Source organism: Megascapheus bottae, chromosome 1 (assembly GCF_031878675.1).
Source record: "Megascapheus bottae isolate mThoBot1 chromosome 1, mThoBot2.hap1, whole genome shotgun sequence".
NCBI lineage: Eukaryota > Metazoa > Chordata > Mammalia > Rodentia > Geomyidae > Megascapheus > Megascapheus bottae.
The window spans coordinates 10,202,619-10,218,672 of record NC_143509.1 but is presented as its reverse complement, the minus strand read 5'-3'; the positions used below and the strand labels follow the sequence as shown (position 1 = coordinate 10,218,672).

At 41.2% G+C, this 16,054-nt stretch overlaps 1 pseudogene; it reads right to left on the bottom strand.

Moving 5' to 3' along the window:
• Window positions 1-1,239: 1,239 nt before the first annotated feature.
• On the bottom strand, window positions 1,240-14,909 carry LOC150068348 (olfactory receptor 7E178-like; annotated as a pseudogene).
• Between the last annotated feature and the right edge of the window lie 1,145 nt (window positions 14,910-16,054).

Sequence of the window (16,054 nt, the reverse complement as noted above, 5' to 3'; positions counted from 1 at the left end):
CACTTTCCTCCACCTGTCCAGCCCAGTACCTGAAAGACCTACCCAGACCCTTAGTGTTAGCACAGAGGCCCTCTTCCTAGTGGCTAGCTTCCCAGTTCCCACCTTCTCTTACCCCAACAGTATATAACTAATTGTCTGATGCAATAAAGGCATGAGAGCATCAGAGCACAGGAGAGAACAGCAGATCAGATCAGCAGAGATCAGCAGAGGGATCTGGTGCGCTTTCATGGTTAACACTGCTTCTGACTCAGCGTGGTTTTTTCTTCCCCGGTAATTGGGGGAGGGCTGAGTCACAGACACTTACCACATCGCTCAGCTCCCGGGGGAGTACAGGCTGGCCCTGTGTGTCCCTCCCTGTTCCCGTGTTGCTACCCCAGAGAGGAGCAACAGTAAAATATCCATAATAGAATATACGCATCCAATCATTGTAAAATTCAGTTTGTGGCGTGACCATCTTCAGACATGCATGATCTTTTTTTTTTTTTAGTTTTCTTTCTTTTCTTTTTCTTTTGCATTTTTTATTGTAATTAGTAAAAGGGTTACATGATATTTGCCAGATAGAAGGTGCATTAATTCACATACATTGATACACTTTCACATATCTTGGTACCCATTTCCCTTACCCCCCCAAACCCCCCACCCGTCTTGGTTTTCCCCCCTTCCCTATCAAATTTCAAATAACCAAATACAAATAAATTCAATATATCAGATAACAAAGTGAGATACTATAACAACATGAGATAACCAAGGTACAGCAAAGGAGATGAGAGACAACATAGTACATTAAGGACAACAATCATTCGTTATAAGGCTTTTGTTTCAATATCCTGGAGGTCCTTTGAATTAGCTTCATACTATATGGCCTTATGCAACAAGATTTTGCTCTATTACAAACTAAAATGTTATACATTAAAAACAAATGAATCCTTCCTCATGAATATCCTTGACACAGGGCTCCTCTGTCTTCAATTACACTAATGAAACCAGACAAATAATAAGAATGTGTACAGACAGGTAGGATTTACAGGAATGAGGGTTACTTGTTTTCCTATGCAAAACAATTTCCTCTGAAATTGGACAGGGAAGGGGGGAAAACCAAGAGGGGGTGGGGGGAGGGTAATGGGACCAAGACATGTGGAAGGGTATCACTGTATGTGAATTAATGCACCTTCTGTCTGACGAATATCATGTTACCCTTTTTTTAAATAAAATTAAAAAACCATATTACAGATGGATTTTCTACCTCCTGATGTCAGCTAGTGGTTTCAACAACCTACTCAGGACACTTTTAAGGTCCCTAATCCTCAGGCTGTAGACGAAGGGGTTCAGGAAAGGAGTGACCACTGTGTACATCACTGAGGACACAGCACTGCCCCTGGAAGAATGTGACACAGCTGATCCAACATAAACACCCGATGCTGTCCCAAAGAATAAACACACCACTGACAGGTGAGAGCCACAGGTGAGAAGGCTTTGTACTTCCCTCCTGATGATGGGATTCTCAGCACTGAGGAAATAATTTTATAGTAAGAGAAAAGGATTCCAAAGATTGTAGGAAATCCATATATGGTAGCAGCAACATATTTGAAAATAGCATTTTTGCATGTGTCTTTACAGGAAAGTTCCAGGATTTGAGAAAGGTCACAGAAGAAATTTGGGATTTCCAATTCCTTGAAATCGGTTATTTGTAACACAATCCACATGTGCAGGTGTCCATCCAAGAAGCTGATGAAAAATGACAGAAGAACCAAGGAGACACAGAGACGAGCATTCGTGATGAGAGGGTAATTCAGGGGGTGACAAATGGCCACAAAGTGGTCATAGCCATCACAGTAAGAAGCATAACATTCATATAGCCAAAAATGATGTAAAAGCACATCTGTGTGAGGCAGCCTGCACAGGAGATGGCTCCGCTGTGAGTCTGCAGGTTCACCAGCATCTTGGGCACAGTGGTGGAGATGAAACAGATGTCATCCAAGGAGAGGATGGAGAGGAAGAAGTACATGGGGGGGTGGAGGTTGGGGTCAGAGCTGACAGCCAGGATGATGAGCAGATTTCCCAGCACAGTGCCATGGACAAGAAGAGCGCAAAGAGCATGGGTTGTAATTTTGGATTCTCTGAGATTCTCAGGAGAAGGAAATCTGTAACCTGGGTTAGATTTCGTGCCTCTATATCACTTGGGCAACTGCTCATAAACAAAAAACATCTTGTTAGGAAAATGAAACACATATCCAGAAATTGTCAACTGTATACATTTGAAATTCAAGTACATACAAGTTTGAATTTTGCACCACCCATGCAACACAATATACTCATGAATGTTGGTGAAGTATGGCATACCCTTACTTCTCACTATGGGACGCCTTGTTCCTCAGGCTTTTTCTACGTGTGAAGTTTCTACGTGTGACACACAGCTGTGTTGAAAAGCAAAGAACAACTGGGCTGGCTAGAGCAAGATCACCTGACATACAGCACACCCTTGTGTAGTGGGGGGAGCAGGTTCCAGGACAGCAGGGGGGGATCTAAACGTTTTACACATTTATGATGCCTGTCTCTGTCTAGGAGCCTATTTTTGGAGCCAGTGCCCAGACCTAGGCTCTAGGAAGCCTATCCATTGAGAGGGTGGGAGAGTAGGCTTCCCTATAGAGATTGAGATTCTGGGTGGTAAACTGGGCTGGAGGATTTGTGGACCATCCACTGGGGGAAGGGCCAGCAGTAGGTCAAGCCACTAGGGTAATATTGGGTTAGGAGAACAAAGCAGATTCCCACCCATTACTGCAGTGAATATTTTATCCCAATGAAAAAACCCAATCCCATCCAATTCTTATTCATCTCTGACATCAAACAGCCACAAATCTACTTCTGGTTCCTTTGCACTTGCCTTTTCTGGTATTATGGTATTTGTGGGGAAATGGGTAGGTCTGGAAATGTGATATTGAGTGAAATAAGTCAGGCTCATAGAAACAAAGAACACTGAACATTCTCTTAAACATGGAAATTAGATCTCAATTATCAAGGTGTATGAATACATACAGGGTCTTATGTATCAATTCACAAACCAATTGAGTAAAGTATGGTAGGAAAGGATTCTGATGGAATAAATCCTTTCATCAACTCATCTGTTGTTTAACCAAATGAATAAGAGAAAAGTAAACAGCCTGCTCTTTAAAAATATACATTGTTTCAGAGGCAGATGGCTCATAATTCTCATCCTAACTATTCTAGGGGCTGAGGCCTGAGATTCACAGGTGGAAGCCATTCTGGGACAGGGATGTCTGAGAAACCCTTCTCTTCAATTAACTAGTAAAAAGCAGGAAGTGGAGCTGTAGCCTTGAGAAAAAACCTCAGAGACAGCAACCAGGCCCTGAGTTCAAGCTACCGAACCTACATATGTACTTGCACATAAACAGACAGACACACACACACACACACACACACACACACACACACACACACACACACACACACACACACAAACAGCACAGAAGGCTAAGCATATGAAATGAGAAAGAATGGCCTAAGAACCAGATCTCCGAGAGGGACACAAGGCATATCCGCCAGTAGTTTCATTGATGTAACATCCTCTTGCACTTGCTGAGCCACAAATGAGAATGAAAATTACAGTAGGTAAATAATTCTCCATTACGTATACTGGTACCCCTAACCTTCAAACCCTACCTGCAAGTTCACTGAGGACATACACATTCCAGTCCCCTTGTGTGCAGTGATGTACATGGGCATCCTCACCCCCTGTGATGCCCAAACCATCCTACCTGTTCTCATGCTGCAGAGAAGAGAGACATTCCTGAAAGTCCTTCACCACCCATCCCACCCCACTCAATTGCTTAAGCTGCTCCTCTCCTCAGCTATGGCCCAGGTGAACAGATCTGAGGAACCCAGATCTGGTGCTCAGCACAAGTGCAGCCTCTGTCCTCAGGAGAGAGATGAAGACACAGAAGGAGCAGAGATGGTGCTGATGAGGAGACAGATATAGGACCAGTGTCCTGGAGACAGGAGAGGGACTGTTCATCCTTGACTTCTATATGGCCTTGGAGGATTAATACGCACAGGTCACAATTAAACAACCTGTGTGTATTAACAGGCCAAGTTTTGGACATTTGACACACCGAGCTGACAGAATAAAAAAAAATCCATGCCAGGTTGAAAACTGCTTTGTCTAATGAGAAGATTTATAGATTTAAACTTTGGTCATTTATATTTATTTGATGAAGGGCAGAACCTTTCTGTTTTCATTTTCATTGGCATGAAAATATGCTTTACCAATGCCTTACATATTATGGACAAACTGGAGTAACGTTTATAATATTTGTGTTGTTCTACAATTCATCCACAAAAAACATCACCAAGAATATCATTGTTATACCCTGCGAGTTTTATTTATTTTATAATTATTTTATTTATATGATCATTATTCATACAAACATATCCTTAACTTCCCAGGATGAAATACCTGCAAACACCCAGCTGAGTCCCCATGCAACATTTCTTTGATGTTCCCATATGATGTAGCAGAGTCCCAGGATTCACTGTAGCACAAATATGGGGAACGAATTGAACTTGCACCCCTTGGAATGATCCAGAGGATGAGAAACATAAAGCAATAAGTGCCCGGAGGCCCTACTGATGTGAGAAGGATTCTTAGTGGCACAGATTCCCCATTATGATGAGGAACCGGGCAGCCTTATGGGAGGACAGTGGCCTGGAAAAAAAAGAAAAAAACAGTATGAAGGATGTGAGGATTCTGCTGTTGGTAGATTATCAGACATGAATGGAATCATCCCAGAGCACCCTCAGTGGGCCAATGGAGACAGGAAATGTGGTATATATACATAGTCATCCATTAGTGAGGACAACATTGTATCATTTGGAAAGATCTGGAAAAAAATTATGTTAAAGAGAGTAAGTTAGGCTCAGAGAGATACAGGATCTATATTTTCCCTTGTACGTGCAAGGTTCATTTAGCTCACAAACTCCTTAGTAAATACATTGGGCTGTACGATCTTGTATACAAATGCATTCACTGATACATGGTAGAGTCCAGAAGATCTCAAATGGTGTAATTCCATAGAAAGGGAAAATCAATGTTCAGAGAAATAAACACCAGGAAGTGGGGACTGGACAGGATTGGAGTGGCATCAAGGGGTAGATGAAGAGGAGAAGATGGGGAGAATGCAAACAAGCAACCAATGTATATCCTACAAAATTATGAAGAGTGAATGAAGGTGTCAGTAGGGGACAGTGACAATATTGGAGGGGTGAAATTGATCGAAATATATTCATAAACCACAGAGACTGCTTACTATTCCTTATAGGTGCAATCTTACTGAGTCTTATGCTAGGACAGTATGTTTACAAGACAGGAACATTGATGGGTTTTGCCTATAATAAAGCTTTAACTTGAGCCAAAACAACAAAAGAAATGAAAACTAACGAGTATTACACTACCACATCAAATACCTGCCTCAAAGTTTCTGAAGGCTATGACCAATTTTCACATACAGCAATGAGCACAAGAAAACTTCAAATCCAAGACGAATTGCGCTCTGCATGAGGTGCCAGACTAACCATTCTATGCTAATAATGATCAGTTCAGCAGAGACCCTACTAACCCCAGCTTCTGTTTGCTGTGTCCTAGAGCCCTGGATAGTGGGTGGGTGGTTGCGTGAGACATTCCCAGCTCCCCCTACTTCATTCTGCAGAACATCCAACGGGACCAGGAAACCAAGCCAGATAGGTTGTGTAAACTAACTCAGAAGGAGCTCCCTCCAACCTACTCAGCTGGCTTTCTAACCCACCAGAAGCAACCAGGCCCCAGGACAGCACATCATGGGGCAAGGGAATCTTGGTGCATGTCTTTGACACAGGGGGCCAAGAGGTGGAGAAAGTGGTGCCTGGGGGGTTATGGGGAAGGCATGGCTGGAAGGCCAGGAGAGGTGCATGTTGGGATACTCCTAGCTGGGACACCAGGGCGTGGCTGCCATGAGAGAGGGAGAAACTTTCAGGTGAAGCTGTCGGAAGGGGAGGGACAGCCAGGACAGATACTATAAGGATCTGAAAACCAAGGTTCCAGTCAAACTGGGCAAAAAGTATAGGCGCCTGTTATCTCCACAGAACTTAGCTCCCCTCAGGGGCCCTACTGGTAGAGTACTTGCCTAGAATGCACAAACACCATTTTGATTTGTTGCAACCACATACATAGAAAAGCTAGAAATTGTCCTGTGACTTAAGTGGTAAAGCAAATAAGCATAAGCCAAGAAAGACAGAAACAATCAAATTTCAAATAACCAAATACAAATAAATTCAATATATCAGATAACAAAGTGAGATACTATAACAATATGAGATACCCAAGGGATAGCAAAGGAGATGAGAGGAAACATAGTACATTAAGGACAACAATCATTCGTTATATGACTTTTGTTTCAATATCCTGGAGGTCCTTTCAATTAGCTTCATGCTATATGGCCTTATGTATCAAGGTTTTGCTCTATTGCAGTTCTCTGCTAGTGGAGCCCAAGGTTTCTACTGATTATGACAAATGAGGGAAACCATTGAGCCTAAGTTCCTTTGAGTCTGGCTTACTTCACTTAATATGATTTTTTAAGTCTTTCCATTTCCTATCAAATGGGGTGATGTCATTCTTTCTGACAGCAGAAGAGAATTCCATTGTGTACAAATACCACAACTTATTGATCTACTCATAAACTGAGGGACATCTAGGTTGGTTCCATATTTTTGCTATGGTGAATAGTGCTGCAATGAACATTGTTGTGCTAGTGGATTTAGTATGCCCTTGTTACTAGATGGTTGGGTAAATGCCAACTAGTGGAATTGCTGGGTCATAGGGGAGTTCTATGTTTAGCCTTTTGAGGGGGGTGGGGGGAGGGTAATGTGTACCAAGACATGTGAAAGGTTATCAATGTATGTGAATAAATGCACCTTCTATCTGGCAAATATCATGTAACCCTTTTATTAATTACAATGAAAAATTAAAAAAAAGAAAGACAGAAACAGAGAGAGAGAGAGAGAGAGAGAGAGAGAGAGAGAGAGAGAGAGAGAGAGAGAGAGAGAAGCCGAAATCAGAGGAGCATATAATAAAACAGAAATCTTTGCCTGAATACATGCAGTGTCTGAAATCTATTGTGGATATTCTCTTTGTCTCCTCTTCAACAGTTTATGTTTTTTTTTGTTTTTAACTTAATATTTTACTAACTTTTTATTTTGATCATCATGGGACTTGAACTCAGGGTGTGGGTGCTGTCCCCGGGATTTATTTCTCAAGACTAAATCTCTCCCTCTTTGAGACACGAGGCAACTTCAGGTTTTCTGGGAGTTCATTGAAAATAACAGTCCCTGGATCCTTCCTGATGAGCTGGCTTTGAACCATAATCCTCAGATCTCAGCCTCCTGAGTAGCTAGCATGACAGGCATAAGCCACCAGCACACAGCTTTATTCAACTTTAGAGTTTCCCGATGAATTAACCATTCTGAGCACATTTTATTTTGTTAATTTCAATTTTAATAAATAATGAAAATTCCAACTTATAAAAAATAGAAAAGAATAATAGAATAGACATCAATTCTTTTTTAATATATTTTTATTGTAATTAATAGAAGGGTTACATCATATTTACCAGACAGAAGGGGCACTACTTAACAAAGAACAGGCATCAATTCTGAAGATATTGAATGTGTTGTATAAAATATTTCTGTAGATTCCCCATGAAATATTTTATAGGACGGAACTGTGTCCATGAAGAAAACATGAACCAATTCAGCAGTGAAATTCACTAGGGAAAATGTTGAAAAAACAATTTGAGGGGACTGGGTTCCAGGAGGGAAAAGATTGGGAGAAAATGAGGGAGGAGATGATGCTGCTCAAGAAGAAATACACTCAATTCCTTAGCTGCATAACTTTCACCCGTCTGTACATCACCTTTTCAATAAAAAATATGCCAGTATTTGTATATAGAGGTTTCCTTCTTGAATACTTTGTGTTAAACATGACATTTGAAATATGATGTAAAAATCAATGTCAATAAAATCTTTTAAAAAAATGGATTGTGTATAGGTGGACATGGAGAATTTCCAGCTGCAGTGCAATGTGGTGTTGGAGATTTTGATGAGATGCCAGAGGACAGGCTGATGACGGGTTCTCCTACCATCATGGAACCTGATTTCCAGAACTCAAAATTACAAAAATTGATTCAAAGCTTACAAATTTCAATCAACTCACTCACATGTATGGAGGGGAGGAAAAATATAAAATGATGTCCAAAATAATATATTTAACCTTGTCCTTGAGTAAACAAAGCTTCCAAATTTTATGTCAAAGACAGCGTCTGAAATATGGCTAATTGTGTCCAGGAGTTTTGGTGGTAGAGTGTTTGCCTAGCAAGCACAAAGACCCGGGTTTCATTCCTTGGTACGACATGCACAGAAAACGCTGGAAGTGGTGCTCTGGCTCAAGTGGCCTTGAGCTCTTTCCTTTAGGAAGTCCAAGGGTAAGGTCCAGACCCTGTATTCAAGCCTTGGTTCTGGCAAAAAATATGGTTAATTATAGGATATAGAGGAGTGCAATTCCAAGTTGTAAGTCTTTTGAGTAGTCCCCAGAAAATTTAACAACAGGAAGATTCTGAATATTATTGTCCTGAATGGGATTCCATTAGGAGGTTCTGGCATAAATGAAAACACACAACCATAGGAGAATGCATTCATAATACTCAATGTTCATGTGTGTAAAAAAGGAAATTTGGACCTTTTTTGGGGAGAGTGAAGGTCATGGAGCTTGAATTCTGGCCTGAGCCCTGTCCCTGAGCACTTCAGCTCAAGAGTACGGCCCTACACAGGACCTGCATGCTGTCCGTGACCTCTTCAGCTCAAGCATACCATCCCACCCTTGAGCCACAGTTCTGCTCTGACTTCTATGGATTAATTGGAGATAAGAATCTCTGGGCTCTGTTTTGAACAAGGCTGGATTTGAACAAGTTCCTGAGATATCTCCCTGCTGAGTAGCTAAGATTAGATGTGTGAATATACATTGTACAAGGGTGTGGACCTATTAATTTGAAATGTCTTTCTACTAAGAAGTCAAGATAAAAAGTTTTGAAGAGAGAAGTTAGCTTAGTCCTATTTTAAATTATATATAGTTTAACTATCAACAGTGATTTCTGTGAGAAGCAAACTTTTATAAAAATGTACCAGTTAACTATATGGGGAGAGCCAATCACGCAAGTGACATCAAAGTGACATTATTTATATTATGTCATTTAATATGTCTCAAAAATGTTCTGTAACGAATAAGCTTTCTGCAATGTAAGATAGCTTATGTATTCATTCTACAACCAGGTCAAAAATAATGTTAATTCATTTGTTTCCCTGATGTAAAACACTTTTAGCTGTGCGCCTGTGCTTCACACCAAGAATCCTAGATACTTAGGAGGAAGAGACCTGAGAATTTCTGTTTCAAAGCCATCCAGGGCTGGGAAGAATTTTATGTCCAATTAAGCCCACACACACACACACACACACACACACACACACACACACACAGAGAGAGAGAGAGAGAGAGAGAGAGAGAGAGAGAGAGAGAGAGAGAGAGAGAGAGAGAGAGAGAGAGAGAGAGAGACAGAGAGGAGAGAGAAAGAGAGAGAGAGAGAAGAGCAAGAAGTCAAGCTATAGCTCAAGAAGCAGAAAAATAGCCCCGAGGAAAAAAATTCTGGGAAAGTGTCCACATCCTGAGTTCAAACCCCAGGAATGATACAAACCAAGAAGCAAAGAAGCAAGCAAACAACAACAAAAATCTTCCACCTTGCTTTTATGAGCAATCAGTTAGAGGCTCATCCCTGAGATATATGCATCCGGCCAGACCTGTGCATAAAAAAGTCCTAGATGTTATCTCTAAATTAGTAAAAACAACAAAAGCACTTTATACATCATTTGTCAAGAAATCAGAAAGCCCTGAGTTCAAACACCAGTGCTACCAAAACCAAAAAGATCTGTTTGTGTCCACTTTTTAAAAATTGAACTTTTTATTTTTTGTTGTAATGTATAGCGGGGCTACAGGTATATTTGATACATAGTTGGGGTTTTCATTGTTAATTGAAATTGGAATAAACAAAATGAAATGTGCTCAGAATGGTTAAAAACATCAGGAAACACTAAAGGGAAATAAAGCTGTGTGATGCTGGCTTATGCCTGTCATCCTAGCTACTCGGGAGGCTGAGATCTGAGGGTCATGGTTGAAAACCAGCACCAGGGATAGAAACCAGACCCTGAGTTCAAAAGAATATTATGACTGCATTTGCTCATGTACATATGTGGAAAGGGATCCAGAAAGTGAGGGGATGGGTAGGGCATGAGAGAGTCTAGAAGAACTGTGGAATGAATGACTTTGATCATAGAGCCCATAAATAAACATAAGAAGTTGAATCCTTTGGTACAGCTTTTAACCATGATAAAATTTTGAAAAAAGGGAAAAGAAAGAAGTCACTGAGATTGTGAGATCTCAAGCAGTGAGATTTAAAAACTAAAGCTGTTAATATTTCTGGAATTTAGCACTGCAATCATTTTTCTTGGTCTTGAACTCCGGACCTTACCCTGTTCTTGATTTTTTTTCTTTCTGTCAAGTCTGGCCCTCCTTTCATTGAGACATAACTCCACTTTCAACTTTTTTGGTGTTTAATTGAAGGACAGAGTCTTGTTGTCTTTCTCCAACACATAAGGATGTCCATTTCTATATCCCTATGTTGATTCGTTGTGTATTGGAAAACAATTTCTTTCCTTTCTCAGGTGAGAAGCATAAAGCTTTACCCTCTACTCTTTTCCCTGCCACAACATCTCTTACATCCAAGGGAATTCCTGCACTAGTCACCACAGCAGAGTTATGATGACGGTGAAGATGCTATTCAATGGACAAATGTTAACCTGATGTTAGAGTGCTTAGCTAGCATGCACAGAGCCATGGGTTCAACTGCTCAGTGCCATATATACAGAAAAAGTAGAAAGTGGGGCTGTGAGCATAGTCTAGTGGTAGAGTGCTCACCTCCCATGCACAAAGCCCTGGATTCAATTCCTTGGCACCATACACACAGAAAAACTGGAAGTGCCACTGTGCCACAAACGGCAGAGTACTAAAAAGTGTCTAAGGACAGTGCCCAGGCTCCGAGTTCAAGCCCCAGGATTGACAAAAATGCAAATCAAAAAACTCTGAGATTCCACCAAACCTCAGTTAGATGACCATTTTGAAGAAAACTGATAATCACAGATGCTGGTGGGGATGTGGCCAAGAAGGGGACCTTCCTATGTTGTTGGTAAAAATTTCTGGAAAGCTATGGAGATTCCTTAAAAGACTGAACAGAGATTCTCTGTGACCCAGCATTCCCACTCTGGGTCATTTGATAAAAATCCAGTACAAACATTTCCCCACTGCAACTGCCAGTACCACCATTTTCATGGAATCATTGTTTACTTATCCAAGATATACAATCAACTGAGATACCCCTCGGTGGATGAATGAATCGAGAAAATGTGGTCTATATACACAATGATATTATATACCCCCATCAGAAAAAAATATATTGCACTATTTGTAAGGGAATAGACAGACCTGGAAAATTAATACCCAACTTCTCAACTCATTGTCTTTATTATATTTGTAATTTCAGGTTTTATACTGCTTCAGGGTTTATATATCCTTAAATCATGGGTTGTTTTCTGTAGGTATTTGGGGGTGGGAAGAAAAGAAAATGTTTGAATAAATGTTTATATGAATAATAAAACAAAATAAAATTAGAAAAGATGTAAACGTTGAAGTTGGAATAATAATAATTCTGAAGATATATGGTATGGCTAGAAAACAATGAAAATTCATTAAAAGTCATCCCAGATTGGAGATCAGTTATAAGGATTGTGAAAAGTCCCTGCCATCTGTCCATCAGATAAGCATAAATGGTAGAAATGTTAATCATCTGGATAGACAGAGTTTTGAATCAGCATTTATTTCCTATAAGTCCTCTCAGCTCTTTGTTTGAAATGTCCACAGAGACCTGGTCATTGATGTGCTCAACTTGGCTAAATGGTAGCTGTGGGCCTCAATCCACCAAGGCCACCTAGAATTGGAGGGGGAGCCTGTGTTCCCTGCCCTTCACTTTCCTTCCTCCTCCTTGTCAGCATCCACCAGCTCTGCTTCCATGGTGTCTTCACATCCACCCTGAGGACAGAGTAGCTGGTGCTACACGGCAGGTCTGGGGTCCTCAGACCTGTCCACCTGGTTGATGGCTGAAGAGAGAGGCAGCTTAAGCGTGTGAGTGCTGAGGGTGGATGGAGAAGGGATTTGGAGATGTGTTTTGTGGATCATTGAGGACAGCTTTACTGATAGGATGTTGATGATAGTGATTATGATGATGATGATGGTGATGATGATGATGACCAGAAGGAGGGGATGGTGGAGGCTACTGCTGCTGTCAGTGACAGGAACACCACACAACAATGAGCCATGGTTGACAGAATGCCCTGTGATCATTTCTGAGATCAGTTTGGATTTTTCTTTTTGAACTCAGAGTCTGAGGGCTGTTCCTGAGCCTTCAGCTCAAGGCTACTGCACTAGTCCTTGAACCACAGTGCCACTTCTGGTTTTCTGATGATTATTTGGAGATAAGCTTCTCACAGACTTCATGCCCAGGCTGGATTTGAACCATGATTTCAGATCACAGCCTCGTGGGTAGCTAGGATTACAGAAGTGGGTCACCATAGCCTGGCTTCAGGGCTTAGTTTTTTAAGAAATTCATTCTCATTTCATATGCGTTACTTTTACTCCATACTTTTGTGAGTGTGTGTGTGTGTTTGTCTGTGTGTGTGTGTGTGTGTGAGAGAGAGAGAGAGAGAGAGAGAGAGAGAGAGAGAGAGAGAGAGAGAGAGAGAGAGAGAGAGAGAGAAGAGAGAGAGAGGTAGATATAGAGACGGAGAGGGATAAGGAGAGGTAGAGGGAGAATATACTAGTGTCAGGTCTTGAATTCAGGGCCTGTAACCAATCCCTGAGATGTTTAGCTCAAGGTTGGCACTTTGCCACTCGAGCCACAGGTCCACTTCCTTCTCTTTTGGTGGTTCCCTGGAGTTAAGAGTTTCAAGGACATTCTTGCTCAGGTTGACTGAGAGCTGCTATCCTCAGATCTCAGGATTACAGCATGAGTAACTGGAAGCTAGAATGTTGTATATATTTTTTTAAACTACGAGCTGAATGAGGTGAATCCTGCCTCTATTCCTCGCTATTAAAGAAGCTGAGGTCTGAGAATCCTGGGCGCAAAAGGACCTGATACTCTTATCTCCAATTAACCTCAAGTAAATGGGAAGTAGGGCTTGGCTCAAGGGTAGGGTGGTAGACTTGAGCTGAAGTGCTCAGGGAAAGAGCCCAGGACAAGTTCAAGCCCCAAGTCACCCCCAAAATAAATAAATAAATATAAACAATTAAAGTAGGTTGAGCTTTCTGATATTCATTTCATTTTTTAAACTCATACACAAACAAGTGTATTACAAAAGTGGAAGATTGGACTTAATATTTCCTACAGACTAGTTGGAAGAAATAGTGAAGACTTAAAAAACTATTTTTTGCCAGTCCAGGGCTTGATCACACGGCCTGAGCACTGTCCTTGGGCTTTCTTAAGGATACAGCCCTACCACTTGAGCCATAACACCATCAAGAAATCAGACCCCAGGCTTCATGAATGCTAGGAAAGCACACTACCACTAGGACAAACTGGTGGCCCAAAATATAGCAAGGACTTTTAAGAAGAGTTAAAAGTATAAAGAGGAAAATGACATGTAAATCGTTTGTATGAACTTCTACAGGCATGGGGGAACTCCCCCCATTTTTTGAAGGTTTTATTAACATTGCTTTTTACATTGTATTTCAAATGTTGTGTTTAACAAAGAAGTATTCAAGAAGGGATATTCATTTCATTAAACTGCAGCTTAGGTGATCAAGGAGTTAACACCCTCAGAATCCTCTTCTACTCATCACACTTTACATTGTGTATAGATGCAATGAACCTGAATATGGATTTTTATATGGATATAAATGACATCTAACAGCCAATTCTGAGAGAACACAAGTGTCCTTTGTCTCTGAGCCAGGCTTACTGAACTCGCTAGCACATTTTTAGGTCTATCCATTTCCCTGCAAATGTCATAATACCAGAAGAGAAAAGTCAACAGGGACCAGAAGCAGATTGGTCGGCCTGGGTTGCAGTGGGACAGTAAGTTACTGTTGGTGGGTCTGATTTCTTCTCACTATGGTCAAATTCAACTAGGCTTACTGTGAATCTATTAAAAAAGATGGAACTGTACCCATTCTATGATTCTTATACGAATGATCTCCCAAAAAAGCTGTTCTAAAAAGAAGATAATAGTGGGCTGTATTGTTGTACTGACATGCTCTAGCTATCTTTATGATCTTGGAGTACTAATATGTTGTTCTCCCAGTGGGTCAGATGTGTAGGCACAGGGCTGGGAAAAAGAGGCCTACCTGAAGTAAAAGAGGCTACAAGTGTGGGATTGCCACAGCAGAGAAATATTTCTAAGTACACTGCACCTCAAGTATATTACACATTTAAATGTATACATATTTGAATATCAGGTATACACAGTTGAGCATTCCTGGACACACATTATGCTTTTCTAATGAGATTTCTTCTTTTAGCAGTTGTCCAAGTCATCTCAGAGCAGAAAATCTAAACACAGTCTCTGAGTGCCATTTCCTGGAACTCTCAGATGACCCTGAAATACAACCAGTCCTCTTTGGGATCTTCCTGTTCATGTATCAAACCACCGTGCTGGGAAATCTGCTCATCATCCTCGCCGTCAGCTCTGACCCTCACTTCCACACCCCCCATGTACTTCTTTCTTGGCCACCTCTCCTTGGGCTGACATTGGCTTCTCGTCTACCATGGTCCCCAAGATGCTGGTGAACATCCAGAGTCACAGCAGAGCCATCTTCTATGGGGCTGCCTCACCCAGTTGTCTCTCTTCCTCTTCTTTGGCTGCATGGATGACATGCTTCTGACTGTCATGGCCTATGACGGCTTTGTGGCCATTTATCACCCCCTGTATTTTACCTGGTCCTCTTGAACGCTCACTACTGTTGGATCTTAGTATTGGTGTCTGCTTTCCTTAGTGTATTGAATTCCCAGACACACAATATATTGATCTTACAATTTACTTGCTTTAAAAGTGTGGAAATTCCAAATTACATCTGTGATGCTTCTCAAATATTTAAACTGTCCTGTTCTAGTACCCTTACAAATAACTGTTCATATATGTAATTACTGTCACCTTGGTGTTATTTCCTCTTTCAGGGATCCTTTACTCTTACTACAGAATTATGTCTTCTATTCTGAGGATCCCCACAGAAAATGGGAGGCCCAAAGCCTTCTCTACCTGTGTTGCCCAACACATGTGGGGCTCCAGGTGTGGGGCTCACCTTGCTTGGTGTGTACTGCGCTACACTGTGTTCCATGGCTCCAAGAACTCGTGATGGCCTCGGTGATGTACACGGTGGGCATTTATCTACAGCCTGAGGAACAGGGACAGTAGCAGAACTCTGAGGATGCTGGGCAGCATGATCATCGGAACTCAGGACTTGGATAGGACACTTAACCAAATGCAAGCATTAGGCATATCCCTGCTTCTTCTTCCATGTGGAAAATGTGAAGACTTCTTGGCTAATTAATTCTCCATCTGGTTCCCTCATGCACAGTGGTTAAGATGCTTTGGATGTTGGAGACTTTGTATTTATAGACAAATGCAAAGATTCAGTTCTGGAAAATAAAAGATTTTTCTCAAGAGAAGTAGTGCCTGTGAGGTTCTCAATGCAATTGATGTAAACAGAATGTGCACAGAAAAAAGTACAATGGTATTTTAGAGTCTAAGAATTTTCCTGGAAGAAATGGAAAGGCTTAGAAAAAATCATATTAAGTGAAGTAAGCCAGACACAAAGGAACATAGGCTCAATTGTTTCCCTCATTTGTCATAATCAGTA